The sequence below is a fragment of the Rhinolophus sinicus genome, chromosome 12 (assembly GCF_057876585.1).
Source record: "Rhinolophus sinicus isolate RSI-liver-muscle chromosome 12, RSI-T2T, whole genome shotgun sequence".
In the NCBI taxonomy this organism is placed as follows: domain Eukaryota; kingdom Metazoa; phylum Chordata; class Mammalia; order Chiroptera; family Rhinolophidae; genus Rhinolophus; species Rhinolophus sinicus.
The window spans coordinates 3,724,136-3,739,717 of NC_142512.1; the positions used below are offsets into that span (position 1 = coordinate 3,724,136).

The 15,582-nt window shown below is 42.9% G+C and overlaps 2 pseudogenes; both read left to right on the top strand.

The window, feature by feature from the left end:
* The first annotated feature begins 6,862 nt into the window (after window positions 1–6,862).
* Window positions 6,863–9,458, top strand: LOC148756438 (lamina-associated polypeptide 2, isoforms beta/gamma pseudogene; annotated as a pseudogene).
* Window positions 9,459–9,469: 11 nt separating this feature from the next.
* On the top strand, window positions 9,470–9,986 carry LOC141568959 (lamina-associated polypeptide 2, isoforms beta/gamma pseudogene; annotated as a pseudogene).
* The last annotated feature ends 5,596 nt before the right edge of the window (window positions 9,987–15,582 follow it).

The following is a 15,582-nucleotide window of genomic DNA, read 5'->3' on the forward strand; positions in this document are numbered from 1 at the left end:
GGAGGGATGATGCAGGAGAATGTCTTTATTCTTAGCAGACGCAGCCTGTGGTATTTAGAGGTTGTCTTAGTCTGCTCAGGCTGCCATGATAAAAGGCCACACAGTGGGCGGCTTAAACAACAGCAATTAATATTCTCACAGTTCTGGAGGCTGGAAGCCCGAGACGGAGGTGCTTCGCGTGGTTGGGTTCTGGCGGGAGCCCTCTTCCTGGCTTGCAGACTGCCACTTTCTTCCTGCATGTCCTTGTGTGGCCTTTCCCCTGTGAGTATGTGCAGGAAGAGAGAGACAGAGAGAAAGAGAATCTCTGGTGTCCCTTCCTGTAAGGGTACTGGTTCCATTACGAGGACACTACCCCATGACCTCATCTGACCCTAATAACCTCTCAAAGACCCATCTCCAGATATGGTCACATTGGGAGTTACGGCTTCAATATATGAATTTGGGTGGAGGGGAGACACAAATATTCAGTCCATAACGGGGGTGAAAGAAAGTTCATGATGTCTATATCTTACTTTCAATTAGTTCAAAATAGTATATATACATGTGGAGAAAGCAAGCTAAAGTAAATGTAGCAATATGTTAACAGTTGTTGAACCTGGGGGAGGGGTATGTGGGTATGTATTGAATTATTCTTTCAACTCTTCTATATGTTTTTAATAAAAAGTTGAAGGCGGGGCAGACGGGTGGCTCAGTTGGTTAGAGCACGGGCTCTGCACGGGCTCTGGGCAACAGGGCTGCCAGTTAGATTCCCACATGGGTCAGCGAGCTGCGCCCTCCGCAACTAGAACGAAGTCAATGAGCTGCCGCTGAGCTCCCAGGTGGCCAGATGGCTCAGTTGGTTGGAGCGCATCCTCTCAACCACAAGGTTGCCAGTTCAACTCCCGCAAGGGATGGTGGGCTGCGCCCCGTGCAACTAACAACTGTGACTGGACCTAGAGCTGAGCTGCGCCCTCCACAACTAAGATTGAAAGGATAACAACTTGACTTGGAAAAAGTCCTGGAAGTACACACTCTTCCCCAATAAAGTCCTGTTCCCCTTTCCCAATAAAATCTTTAAAAAAAACTGTTGAAGGGGGAGTAGGTCCTTGAAAATTATACTGTGTGTTTAAATCTGACATTTATGACTGTGTGAGCTTGGTTACATTTCTTAACCTCTCTGAGCCTGTTTCTGTGTCCAAAAAATGGGATAACGTGGTTGCTGTAAAAAGGAAATAAGAGAATTGATGTAGAGCACCTGGCACATAGTTTGCGGGCTCACAGCTCTCCTCGATATCCCAGCCATTGTAGGTCACTTCTCCTTTGTGGTTCTCACATTAGTCCTCACATTCAGCCCACATGTATTCAACCCAGGCTCTGGGCTAAGTAGGGGCTTTGGTAAGTTTTGATGAGCTTGCCATTCTCATCCACATTTTACAAATCAAGGGTACAAGCTGTGCAAAGTGCCTGGCCCGGTGGCTGACTGTCCAATCGTAAGGCTGCGACTTGAAAGCAGAGCTTTCAATTCCAAGTCCAGTGACGCCAAGGTAACCTGGTAGACTGTGGATAGGAGTGTCTATGCGTAAGGTTTCTGTCAGGTTTAAAGAAGACGATAGGAAAGCCCTTTGGGGACTAGGAAGGTCCATGCCAATGTGGAGGCCTGCAAGAGCCCTGGCCTGGGGGCCGCCTCTAACTCACCTCTGTCTCCAAATTGTATGGCACAGCTCCCTGGGCTCCACTTGCTGCCACACTTGTGTCCGCAGGGGTGCGTGTACTTCTGTTTTATGTTTGAGGAAACAGAAGCATTCTGGACTATGATTCACCTTCCCAGAGTCCTGGCATCTCTGCTGTTGTGTCTGCTTGAGTCGCAGGCGCTAGGGGCTTCAGTTTCTTCACAAGTAATGTGCAAATCGTGCCTCCTTCAACGGTCGAGGGAGATAACCTGCATATCAGGCTTTCTCTAGGCAACAGGCCTTTCCTGCTTGGAGGGCCTGGGTCCTCCAGTCCCAAACCTGGGAAGCCAATAACAAACCTTGCTTGTTCCTGCTACCCAAGGGATCTTTGAGATACAGTTTACAAACTTCTGAGGAGGCTGCATTTGATTTCTGCATCACGAGACACAGTAGCCGCCCCTTATCCATCATTCCTCTCTGTGGCTTCAGTCACCCTGGACAACCACAGTCCAAAAATATGTATTAGGTGGAAAATTCCAGAAGTAAACCATTCCTAAGTTTTAAATTGTGCACCATTCTTAGTGTGATGAGATCTCAAATGGTCCCACTCCATCCCGCGCAGACGTGACTCATCCCTTTGTCCACAGTAGCCACACACACCTGCCCATTCGTCACTCAGTGGCCATCTCGATTGTCAGGTGGCCAGTCACGGTCTCGCAGTGCTTGTGTTCAGTCACCTTTATTTTACTTAGTGACGGCCCCAAAGTGCAAGAGTAGTGATGCCCACAAAGCGCTTCCTTCAGGTGAAACACGTCACAGGAAGAAACAGTATATACAGGGCTTGGTACCATCTGACATCCCCTGGGGGTCTTGGAACGTATCCCCTGTGGATAAGGGGGTGGGGACAACTGTACTATCAACAGAGTGAAAAGGCAACCTATGGAATGAGAGAAAATGTTTGTAAATTATATATCTCATAAGGGGTTAATATCCAGAATATATAAAGAAGACCTACAAGTCAACAACAACAAAACAAACAATTAGATTTTTAAAATGTACAGAGGCTTGAATAGACGTTTCTCCAAAGAGGACATACAGAAGGCCAATGAGCACATGAAAAGACGCTCAACATCACGAATCGGTAGAGAAATGCAAATCAAAACCACAGTAAGATAATCACTTTACACCCATTAGGATGCCTATTATTTAAAAAGAAAAGAAAAGGAGCTTTGGCGAGCATGTGGAGAAATTGTGCACTGCTGGTGGGAATGGAAAATGGTGCAGCTGCTGTGGAAAACAATATGGAGATTCCTCAAAAAGTTAAAAATAGAATTACCATATGACCCAGTAATTCCACTTCTGGGTATATACCCAAAAGAATTGAAAGCAGAGTTGCAAAGAGATATATGTACATCCACGTTCATAGCACCATTATTCACGATAGCCAAAGGTCGAAGCAACCCAAGTGCTGCTGGATAAATGGATGAAAAATGTGACATGTACATTCAGGGGAATATTATTCAGCTTTAAAAAGAAAGGAAATTCTGACACATGGTAAGTGAAATAAGCCAGTCACAAAAGGACAAATACTGCACGATAGATACCATTTATATGATGTCCCTAGAGTCATCAAATTGATAAAGACAGAAAGTAGATTAGAGATTCCCAGGGCCTGGGGGTGGGGGAGGAGTTGTTAGTGTTTAATGGGCACAGAGTTTCTGTTTGGGATGATGAGAAATTTCTGGAGATGATGGTGGTGATGGTTGCACAACAATGTGAATGTACTTAACGCCACTATATTGTCACTTAAAAATGTTAGTGGTGAATTTTATATTATACACATTTACCACAATAAAAAAAATCCTCATTACATATGATGGTATAAAAAATAATTTGCCAAAGGAAAGAAAATACACCCCAAAACCTTTTCACTACTTCCCTGAATGATTTCCTATTTATTTGCTTCCCTATACAGCCCCAAACTGCAAGTTGCCTGTTTTCACTGTCCCGGCTTTCTCCTCCTTTCTCTCCTAAATCTGCTATGATCCCAGTTAGCCCCAGCATTCCGTGGGAGCCGCCCTCATCAAGCTCAGCAGTGACCTTCACATAGCTGTACCCCAAGGTCAACCCTCAGTGTCATCACTGTGGTCACTGACGGGGACTTCCTGCTAAAGACCCTGCAGTCACGCGTCTTTCAGGACACCAGCTGGCCGGCCCGCCTCTGGCCTCACTGGCTGTCCCCTCCGTCTCCATTGCTGACTCTTCCTCTTGTCCAGTCCATGAACTTCTCATGTTGGAGGGCCCCCTCCAACTACCCTCACCCTTTTTGTAATCTCATTCCCCATCTAGATGCGGACAGCTGTCAACCGTGTAGCTCCTGAATCTCAGATCCACACCCATCACCACGCAGAAGTCTATTGTGTATACAGCTCAGACCTCACATGTCCTGCCCTGCCCCTCATCCTGTGCCATTCCCAGCTGTTGCCCCTCAGAACTGACCCATTTCTCACCAAATCTATTTCCCTGTCCTCTGGGCACCCATTCCCCCGCATTTCCGCCCCTATGTGAATGGGCAGGAGCGATGTTACCCTTTCCAGACCCGGCCCACGGAAACCCACCACTTGACCCGCCACCCACCCAGGGTGGTCTCAGAAGGCACAGGTTGACGACAGCACAGCTTCTGTCAGCGGAGCCCTGACGACTGATGGAGCAGAGCCCCACCCCACCTTGTGCCAACTCAACTTGATGTGACTGAACAGTAAACTTCCATTAGGGCAAGCCACTGAGGGTTCGGGGTATGTCTTTCTAGCCGCTGGTATACGTACCTGTTCTGTGATCCTGGATGTGTCTGGTTTGGCATCCGTTCATCATAGGGTCAATTATTTTAACTGTATTTTCTTGTTTTCTGTGTTCTTGATACTCTGGCATTATGTGGCTTTCCTGACTGGGGAGACATTGCCCCTCCGAGGTCCAGTCAATTCTTAGAGCACAGGGCTCCCCACTGCCCAGTATGCCTTTCACATGCAAACAACCAGTGCAGACCTCACAGCCCCTGCCACCTCCTTACCAAACTCTCACAGGTCCAATCAGTATTTCCCTGCCCGAATCAACCCAGGCCCAGGTACCAGACAACTAGGGACAGCCTCATGTCCCAAGGCCCACCGGAATTATTTAAACTAGCCAATCGGAACTGTTTGCTCTGCCCCACACTGCTTTTCCTTGGAAACCCCAGTAAGTGTGCTGGCCTTGGCTTTGCCCTCACTCCTTTGGCCTCCTGGCCAAAACCTTGCACTCCTCTTGGGCGCTGCGTGGCATAGTGGGCCCCCTCCTCTTGGGGACTAGAATAAAAACCTGCTTTGAATGGATGGGCCTCTCCATGTCTTCACTTAGTGACCTCCATAAATTAAAATTCTGAAGGAAACAAAGGAGATAGTAACTTTAACTAATATAGTGGCCACTCCACCCTCCTAGTTGCTGAGGCCAAAAACCTTGGAATCACCCTGGACTGTTCTGCTGTTACACTTCGTATCCAGTCTGCCAGCAAATCCAGTTGGCTGTATCTTCAGAACATGCACACGTGCACCACGCCTCACGTCCCTGCTGTTACCCCCCTGCCTCTCACTGGGTTTTGCAGTAGCCTCCTCACCGGTCTGCCTGCTCGTACACTTGCTCCCTTTCAGATCCTTTAAAATCTAAATCAGATGATATCCCTCTTCTGCTCACATCTTCCAATGACTCATCTCTCTCTGAGTAAAAGCCAAAGTCCTTATGCCGACAGGGAGCAACAGGGTCCCACAGGGTCTGACTCTCCTAACCCTACCCACCCCCCCAACAATGTTGTCACCTCTGCCCTCACTTCCTACTACTCACCTCCTTGCTGTTCCTCTAGCACAGTTGGCTCACTCCCCCACCTCCAGGTTTTTGCTCAAATGTTGCCTGCTCAACGAGGCCCAGCCTGACCGTCCTTTTGGCAATGGCAACCTGCACCCTGCCACAGTCTGGAACTCTCAAACCCTGGGCTCTGCTTTTCCTTTTCTTGTAATGCTTATCACTTACCATCACATCTAACATTACATGATTTTTTGGTGATATCTATGGTTGTGTATCTCCCCCCTCACAAAAACACAGGCCATTCTTGGGATTTTTTATCTGGTGTGCAAATTTGCACCCCCAGCACACAGAACAGTGGTGAGCAACCAGTAACTGCTCATAAGTATTTGCTGAATGAATGAAAGTCCTCGTGAACATAAACACTGATATGTGAAAGGATAGTGTCGGCCCTTCTTTTTATTTTCCAAGGGCTTGAAGTCGGAGATGGGGTGAGTTTTCACTGGCTCCACCTGCACACTAACTGAGATACCAGGCTGGCACTTTGTATTTTGACATCACGCTACTGGAACACCTGCGTTGCCACTGCCACTCTGTGGGAACCACACTCAGTGAAGCAACATCACAAGCCTGAAAGCCTTTCTTTCAATGTTGTGGGGGAGGCTGGCTTAATCCCTTGAACTTTCCCGCACATTTTATCACCTGGGAACTTTAAGGCACTCCAGAGGTCATGACAGAACTGGTCTGGGGAGCTGCCAAACACAAGGAGTTTAATAAACTTCCAGGTGATTCCAAGGTGCAACCAAGTTTGAGACGCTCTAAGCCAATCAGTGCCAGTTAGAGAAGGTGTGGAGGGAGGAGGCTAGGAACAATTATGAAGAGGAGCAATAACTAGTATAGTGAATGATGAGGCAAGCTGAAAAATCAGAAGGAAAAAAATGGCAAAATAAACTTAAATTTCAGCATATGCTTCTCTATAAATGAAAAGCCGTATGTGTTTTTCCGGCTATGTACAAATGGGAAACTTCAATCTTTAGATGTTTTGGGAGAAAAATCTGGAGGAAAAAGCTGCTCAGTTGCAATCCAATTTCCAGGCACTTTTTTTCTGTGTCAAAGCCAGCTGCCTAAGAGGCAGCCAGAATGAGGAAACAAAGAAACATGTCCCAAATAAAAGAACAGGAGAAACCTTCAGAAATAGATCTAAGTGAAATGGAGGCAACCAACCTACCAGAGACAGAGTTTAAAACACTGGTTATAAGAATGCTTAAGACTTAGTGAGAATTTCAACACAGAGACAGTAAGCATAAAGAAGGACATAGAAACCATTAAAAAAAAAAAAAAACCAGTCAGAAAGAATACAATAACTGAAATGAAGAACACACTAGAAGGAAACTGCAGCTGATTACATGAAGCAGAGGGTCGAATCAGTGATTTATAAGACAAGGTAGCAGAAACCACCCAATTGGAACAGCAAGAAGAAAAATAATAATAAAAATAAAGACAGTTTAAGGGACCTGTGGGACAACATCAAGCATAATAATATTTGCATCATAGGGGTACCAAGAGGAGAAGAGAGGGAACAAGGAAATGAGAACCCATATGAAGAAATAATGACTGAAAACTTGCCTAACCTGGTGAAGGAAATAGACATACAAGCCCAGTAAATACAGAAAATCCCAAACAAGAACTCAAAAACAGGCCCACAGCAAAACACATCATAATTAAAATGGTTGTCATGCAGGAGACCCTGCTCGCTGCGCCATTTGTCATGCGAGGCAGCCTGCGGGGTCTCTGGTCCCGCTCCCCACGTAAGAACGCAGGATATAGAGAGGCCAAAAAGAAATACCCACGGAGCCATAGGTAGGGGAGTCATACCACTATAGTCTCACTGGAGGCTGGATCCACACGACCTGCAACCTGCCGTCCGCTTCTCTGCCTGCCAACCGACCGACTCACCAATCAACGCAGCCACAGAAGTTGTATCAGTGGCTAATTGGTTAACTGGTAACAGCTGATGGTCAATTAGCCACAGCTGACGGCCATCTACTACCTGAGCCAGCACCTTTCCACGTGAGGCTGAGAGCCTGGAAACTGCTCTCTGGGACTCTGTCCCCACAATGGCAAAGGTTAAAGACAAAGAGCGAATCCTAAAAGCAGCAAGAGAAAGATAACTAGTTACATACAAGGGAGCTCCCATAAGACGATCAGCTGATTTCTCAGCAGCAACTTTGCAGCCAGAAGGGGGTGGCAGGAAATATTCAACGTGGTGCAAAACAAGGGCCTACAACCAAGACTACTCTACCCAAACAAGGCTATCATTTACAATTGAGGGATAAAGAGCTTCCCAGGCAAGAAAAAGCTAAAGGAATTCATTAGCACCAAGCCAGTATTACAAGAAGTGTTAAAGGGATTGCTTTAAGCAGAAGAAAGGAGAAAACAAACAAATGAAGATCAAAAATACGAATTATAAAATGGCAACGACTATGTATCTATCAATAATCACTTTAAATGTAAATGGATTAAATGCTCCAGTCAAAAGACACAGGATAGCAGAATGGGTAAGACAACAAGACCCACACATATGCTGTCTACAAGAGACTCACCTCAGATTGAAAGACACACATAGAGTAAAAGTTAAAGGGATGGAAAAAGATATTTCATGCAAATGGAAATGAGGGAAAAGCTGGTGTAGCAATACTTATATCAGACAAAACAGATTTTAAAATGAAGACTATAATAAGGGACAAAGAAGGATATTAGATAATAATAAAGGGATTGATCCGACAAAAGGACATAACCCTAGTAAACATCTATGCACCCAACATAGGAGCACCTAAATATATAAAAACAGATATTGACAGACATAAAGACAGATCAACAGTAACACAGTCATGGCAGGGGACTTTAATACCCCGTTGACACAATGGACAGATCCTCTAGACAGAAAATCAACACAGAAACAGCTGCCTTAAATGACACACTAGACCAGATGGATTTAATTGATATCTTTAGAGCATTTCACCCCCAAGCAGCAGAATATACATGCTTTTCAAGTGCACATGGAACATTTTCCAAGACAGACTACATGTTAGGCCACAAAACAACTCTCAATAAACTTAAGAAGATTGAAATCATATCAAGTGTCTTCTCTGGTCACACGGTATGAAACGAGAAATGATTACAAGATAAAAAACTGAAAAGCACACAAACATATGGAGGCTAAATAACATGCTACTAAATGATGAGTGGGTCAATAATAAGATTAAGGAAGAAATCAAAAGATATTATACCTTAAGACAAATGAAAATGAAAACACAACGACCGAAAATCTATGGGACACAGTGAAAGTAGTCCTAAGAGGGAACAGCATTGGAGGTCTACCTCCGTAGCATCGCAGGCCTATCTCAAGAAACAAAAGGCCGCAGGCACTAACAGCAAGGGGTCTCCGGACTTCTCCAGCGAGGACGAGTGCCAGCCCACCCCAGTCCTTGGCTCTGGGGCAGCTGCCGTGGGCCACAGCTGAGCAACAATCAGCAGGAAAGCCACAAAAAAAACTGATAAGCCCAGACCAGAAGATAAAGATGATGTAGATGTAACAGAACTCACTAATGAAGACCTTCTGGATCAGCTTGTGAAATATGGAGTGAATCCTGGTCCTATTGTGGGAACAACCAGGAAGCTATATGAGAAAAATCTGTTGAAAACTGAGGGAACAAGGAACAGAATCAAGATCTTCTACTTCTTTGCCAACAATTTCTTCTTCAGCAGGAAATACAAGACAGATTGGAATCAATGACTCTGACAGATACAGTGACAATGAGGAAGGCTAAAATAGAGCTCAAGCTTGAGAAGAGAGACCCACCAAAGGGCAGAGCAAAGACTCCAGTAACACGCAAGCAAAGAAGAGTTGAGCAAAATCAGTGGATACTTCAGAACATTTCGTATAGATGGTGCAATAATTTCAGAGTACTCCTCCCATAGCTGAAACTATAATGGATTCAAGCAACAAAACCTTAGTTGTCAACAGGGTGACTGGAAATTTCAAGTATGCAGCTCCTATTCTGCCAATTACTGAATTCTCAGACATCCCCAGAAGAACACCAAAGAAACCATTGACAAGAGCTGAAGTGGGAGAAAAGGAGGAAAGAAGAACAGAAAGGGATATTCTTAAAGAAATCTTTCCCTCTGAAGCATCTACACCAACAGGAATTAGTGCTAGTTGCCACAGACCAATCACAGGGGTTGCAGGCTGGCCATTAGAACTCAGTGATTTTAGGACGGGGGAATTTTATTCATCTAAATATATTCCTAAGTATGTTCCTTTGGCAGATGTCAAATCAGAAAAGACAAAAAAGGGGTGCTCCATTCCTATGTGGATAAAAATTTTGCTGTTTGCTGTCGGGGTCATTATTTTATTTTATTTTATTTTTTGTCTGTGAAGCTATGAAAACCAACCAATGAAATCCGTTCTCTAAATTTCTTCCTGATGACCATAGAAATGCCAACTGAATAATATATTTTGGGCACACCCATCTTGGTCTCCTATTCTTAACAACTGTATAAAAAACATTTGTGTTCACTTTTTGACCCAAGAGCTAAAAATAATGTGATTTCACCTCAATAAATGTATTCCATTGAAAAGCAAAAGAAAGAAAGAAAGAAACAAACAAACATCTCTAATAAACAGTCTAACTTTATACCTAAGGGATCTGGATAAAGAACAGCAAGCTAAGCCCAAAGTGAGTACAAGGAAGGAAATAATAAAGATCAGAGTGGAAATAAATGAAGTAGAGACTGAAAAACAATACAAAAGATCGATGAAACCAAGAGCTGCTTTTTTAAAAGATAAACAAAATTGACAAACCTTTAACCAGACTCATCAAGAAAAAAAAGAGGACCTAAATAAATAAAATCAGAAATGAAAAAGGAGAAATGACAACCAACAGCACAGAAATACAAAAAAATTTGAGAAAATACTATAAGCAACTATACACCAACAAATTGGACAATCTGGAAGAAATGGATACATTCCTAGAAGCATACCATCTTCCAAGGCTGAATCAAGAAGAAACAGAAAATCTGAACAGACTGATTACCACCGACAAAATCAAATCAGTAATCAACAAGCTGCCAATAAGCAAAAGTCCTGGACCAGATGGCTTCCCAGGTGAATTTTACCAAACATTCAAAAAATAATTAACACCTATTCTCATCAAACTATTCCAAAGAATTCAAGAGGAAGGAAGGCTCCCAAGCTCATTTTATGAGGCCACCATTACCCTGATTCCAAAACCAGACAAAGACGTTATGAAAAAAAGAAAACTATTAGGCAGATATCCCTAATAAACAGAGGCAGAAATCTTCAACAAAATCTTAGCAAACCGAATTCAGCAATATGTTAAAATGATCGTACACCACGATCAAGAGGGATTCACTTCTGGTATGCAAGGTTGGTTCAGTATCTGCAAATCAATTTACATGATACACCACATAAACAAAATGAAAAATAAAAATTACGTGTTCATATGATTGGAAAAAAATTACAATTTTCATATGATCATATCAATAGATGTAGAAAAAGCATTAAAAAAAATCCAGCAGCCATTTATGATAAAAACTCTCAGCAAAGTGGGAATAGAAGGAACATAAGTCAACATAACAAAGGTCATATATGACAAACCCACAGCTAATATCATACTCAATGGGGAAAAGCTAAACACATTCTCCTTAAGATCAGCAACAAGACAAGGATGCCCACTTTCTCCACTTTTATTCAACATACGTAGTTCTGGAAGTCCTAGCCACCACAATCAGACAAGAAAAGAAATAAAAGACATCCAGATGGGAAAGGAAGAAGCATTACTGTCATTATTTGCAGATGACATACTATATAGAGAGAACCAAAAAAATTCCACCAGAAACTATTAGAACTGAGAAATGAATTTAATAAAGTAGCAGAATACAATATTAATATTCAGAAATTGGTTGTATTTTTTTAAAATTTTTATTGGATAACTGTGTTTTTACCAGGACCCATCAGCTCCAAGTCAAATCGTTGTCCTTCAATCTCATTGTGGAGGGTGTAGCTCAGCTCCAAGTCCAGTTGCCATTTTCAATCTAGTTGCAAGGGGCACAGCCCATCATCCCATGTGGGAACTGAACCAGCAACCTTGTTAAGAGCTCGCGCTCTGACCAACTGAGCTAACCGGCTGCCCTCAGTTGCATTTTTAATACACCAATAATGAACTATCATAAAGAGAAATTAATAAAACAGTTCCATTTATAATTGCATCAAAAAAATAAAATACTTAGGAATAAATTTAACCAAGGAAGTAAAAGACCTGTACTCAGAAAATTATAAGAAATTGAAGAAAAAAGTCAAAGAAGATACAAAAAAAAATGGAAACACAGACCATGCTCATTGACAGGAAGAATTAATATAGTTAAAATGTCCATAGTATCCAAAGCAATATATAGAGTCAATGCCATCCCTATCAAAATACCCACAGCATTTTTCACAAAACTAGACCTATAATCCTAAAATTTATATGGAACCACAAAAGACCCCAAATAGCCATAGCAATCCTGAGAAAGAAGAACAAAGCTGGAGGTATCACACTACAGCTACAAATTATACTACAAGGCCATAGTAATCAAAACAGCATGGTATTGGCATAAAAACAGACATTTAGATCAATGGAACAGAACAGAGTCCAGAAATAAATCCCTGCTTATATGGTCGTTTAATCTGACACAGGAAGGAAGAATTTACACTGGAGTAAAGACAGTCTATTCAATAAATGGTGCTGGGAAAACTAGACATATACATGCAAGAAAAGAAGGAAGGAAGGAAGGAAGGAAGGAAGGAAGGAAGGAAGGAAGGAAGGAAGGAAGGAAGGAAAGAAAGAAAGAAACTGGACCTGTTCTTATGCCATATACAAGAATAAACTTGACAAAGACTTAAATGTAACACCCAAAACCATATAACTCCTGGAAGAAAATATGGGAAGTAAACTTTTAGACATTGTCCTTAGTAATATTTTTACTGATATATCTCCTTGGGCAAGGGAAACAATTAAAAATAAACAAATGGGACTTCATTAAACTAAACTAAAAAGTTTTTTTTTTCACAGCAAAGGAAACCATCAACAAAACAAAAAGACAGCCCAATGAATGAGAGAAAATATTTGCGAATGATACATCTGATAAGGGGTTAATATCCAAAATTTATTTTTTTAAAAAAACTCATACAACTCAACACCAAAAAAAAACAAACAATCCAATTAAAAAATGGGCAGAGGACCTGAATAGAAATTTCTCCAAAGAGGACATACAGATGGCCAACAGACATGTGAAAAGATGTTCAACGTCACTAATCATCAGAGAAAACCACAATGAGATACCTCCTCACACCTGTCAGAATGGGCATCACCAATAAATCAACAAACAAGTGTTGATGAAGATGTAAAGAAAAGGGAACCCTCATGCACTGCTGGTGGGATTGAAAACTAGTACAGCCACTGTGGAAATCAGTATGGAGGTTCCTCAAAAATTTCAAAATAGAACTACCTTATGACATAGCAATTCCACTCCTGGGTATTTATCCAAAGAAATCCAAAACATCAATTCAAAAAATATATGCTCCCCCATGTTTATTGCAGTGCTATTCACAATAGCTAAGATATGGAAACAACCAATGTGCTGACTGGATAAAGAAACTGTGGTACATTTATAAAATGGAGTACTACTCTGCCATAAAAAGACTGAAATTGTACCATTTGCAACAACATGGATGGGCCTAGAGGATATTATGCTAAGAAAAATATGTCAGACTGAGAAAGACAAATACCACATGTTCTCACTTACATGTGGAATCTAAAGAACAGAATAAATGAACCAACAAAATAGAAATAGACTCAGAGATACAGAGAACAGATGGTTGCTAGATGGGAGGGGGTTAGGGGATGGGTGAGAAAGGTGAAGGGATTAGGAAGTACAAATTGGTGGCCACAAAATAGTCACAGGGATGTGAAATACACTCTGGGGAATATAGTCAATAATGTTGTAAAGACTAGTAGATAGGGTGCCAGATGGGTACTGGACTTATAGTGGGGATCACGTCATAAATTATTTAAATGCCTAAGCACTATGCTGTACACCTGAAACTAATATAATATTGGATGTCAACTAAAAAACATTACGTATATGTATATATATACATATACATGTATATACATATATATTCATATATATATATATTCACAAGACGTAAAATACAACGTAGGGAATATAATGAACGGTACTGTGATAGCTATGTACGGTGTCAGATGGGTAGTAGACTTGTGGGGTTATCACTTTGTGAGGGGGGTAAATGTCTATTCATTATGTTGTTTTGTACACCTGAAACTAATAAAAAAAAAAAAAGCCAGCTGCCTGTTTCATAACTGAGCTATTTTAATGCCTTCTTCCTCCAGTGCAGTTCAGATCAATGGAGACGGCGTTGATACTTAACTTCCCGGGTCCTGTATTGCAGTTGGTTTCACATTTGTCACAATCTGCACATTTTCTATTGTTTTTATAGATGGCTTAAAAGCAAACTAGGGGCGGCCTATGGCTCAGTCGGTTAGAGCGCAAGCTCTCAACAACAAGGTTGCCGGTTCAACTCCCGCATGGGACGGTGGGCTGCACCCCCTGCAACTAAAGATTGAAAATGGCAACTGGACTTGGAGCTGAGCTGCACCCAACTAGATTGAAGGACAACGACTTGGAGCTGATGAGTCCTGGAAAAACACACTGTTCCCCAATATTCCCCGATTGGAAAAAAAAAAGCAAACTAAAGGTTAAAAATTGGGGATCTAAGAACTGAGATATGAAAGAGGGTTTTGTTAGCTTTGGGGATCAGAAAATGCCAGTTTCCGTTCTGGTCCAGACTGCTGGTTCCCCGAGAGTGGGGAGCATGGCTTGTTTCTGCACCATGCCCGTACCGAGAATGGCACCCTGCACATCGCGAGGCTCAGGAAGTATGTCGTAGCGTTACTATTAACCAAGAACTTCATTTCACACGTGTGGAGCATTTTTATAGCTTATAAAGTGCTTTCAAGGAGAGCATTGAATTCTCAACGAGTCTTTGACCCAGGTAGAGCTTGTTCTTTCCACTTTCCAGAGGGAATTTTGGTCCAGGGTGTAGCTGATGCACGGGAGCTCGCGTCAGGACGGAGGCACGTCAACACGCCAGGCCTGCCAAGGCTTCCCAGTCTACAAAACAGCCAATAAAGGGTGTCTTCAGCCAAGAGTCTGGCCTGTGAACAGTCTCTTCCTTCCTTGACCCCACACCTTGGGAAGAGTTTATTCTTGCTGAAACGAGATCAGATGGGCCTTTATACACACAGGGGACCTTTGCCCGGACATTGATGTAAATTCCCTTAGGATTTCATCTTGCTTAAAATTTAAACCTTTTCATCACGATACCCATTTTCTCAAAAATTCAAATGGTGTTTCCAGCTGTGTTTGTTGGCGCTGCCTAGGGAGGTGGTACCTGAAACCTAACACTGCAGCCAGAGAGCCAAGGTGTCCTGCCACCAGTCAGTGTGGTAGGTCAAAATGAAAAGCAAACATAACGTGCTGGGTTAGGGCCCTAGGCCACAGGGTGCAGAGAGACCGAGGGCCAGAACTCACCGCATACATCTGGCTTCAGAACACAGCTGGGGGCAGCTGTTGAGGAGCCGAGGTGCTCTGGGCCCCAGGCATCTCCTCTGAGGACCAGGGGCCAAGGGCTGAGGGGCCACGCCTGTCCCTGTCCACAGTGCCTGTGTCAGCCCCAGACTGCAAAGTAGACAGTGAAATATAGCTCCGTTTGTCTATTTTCTGCGTTAAATAGAAGCTCTGCACACATGCAAAATATATACAGAAATTAAGGCAATGGAGCTCAAATAGAAGTGTCGAGTGACATCTGGAATGAGGAGGGAACAAGGTCGCTGCACTGCACCACTTCCCGAGTGGGCCTCGGGCAGGGCCTCCAGTGGCCTGGAAACCTGCATGGCCACAGGGCCAGAAAGAGGACTGGTATCTTCTAACACAATGGTTTGGACTGAGAAATAGGACAGAG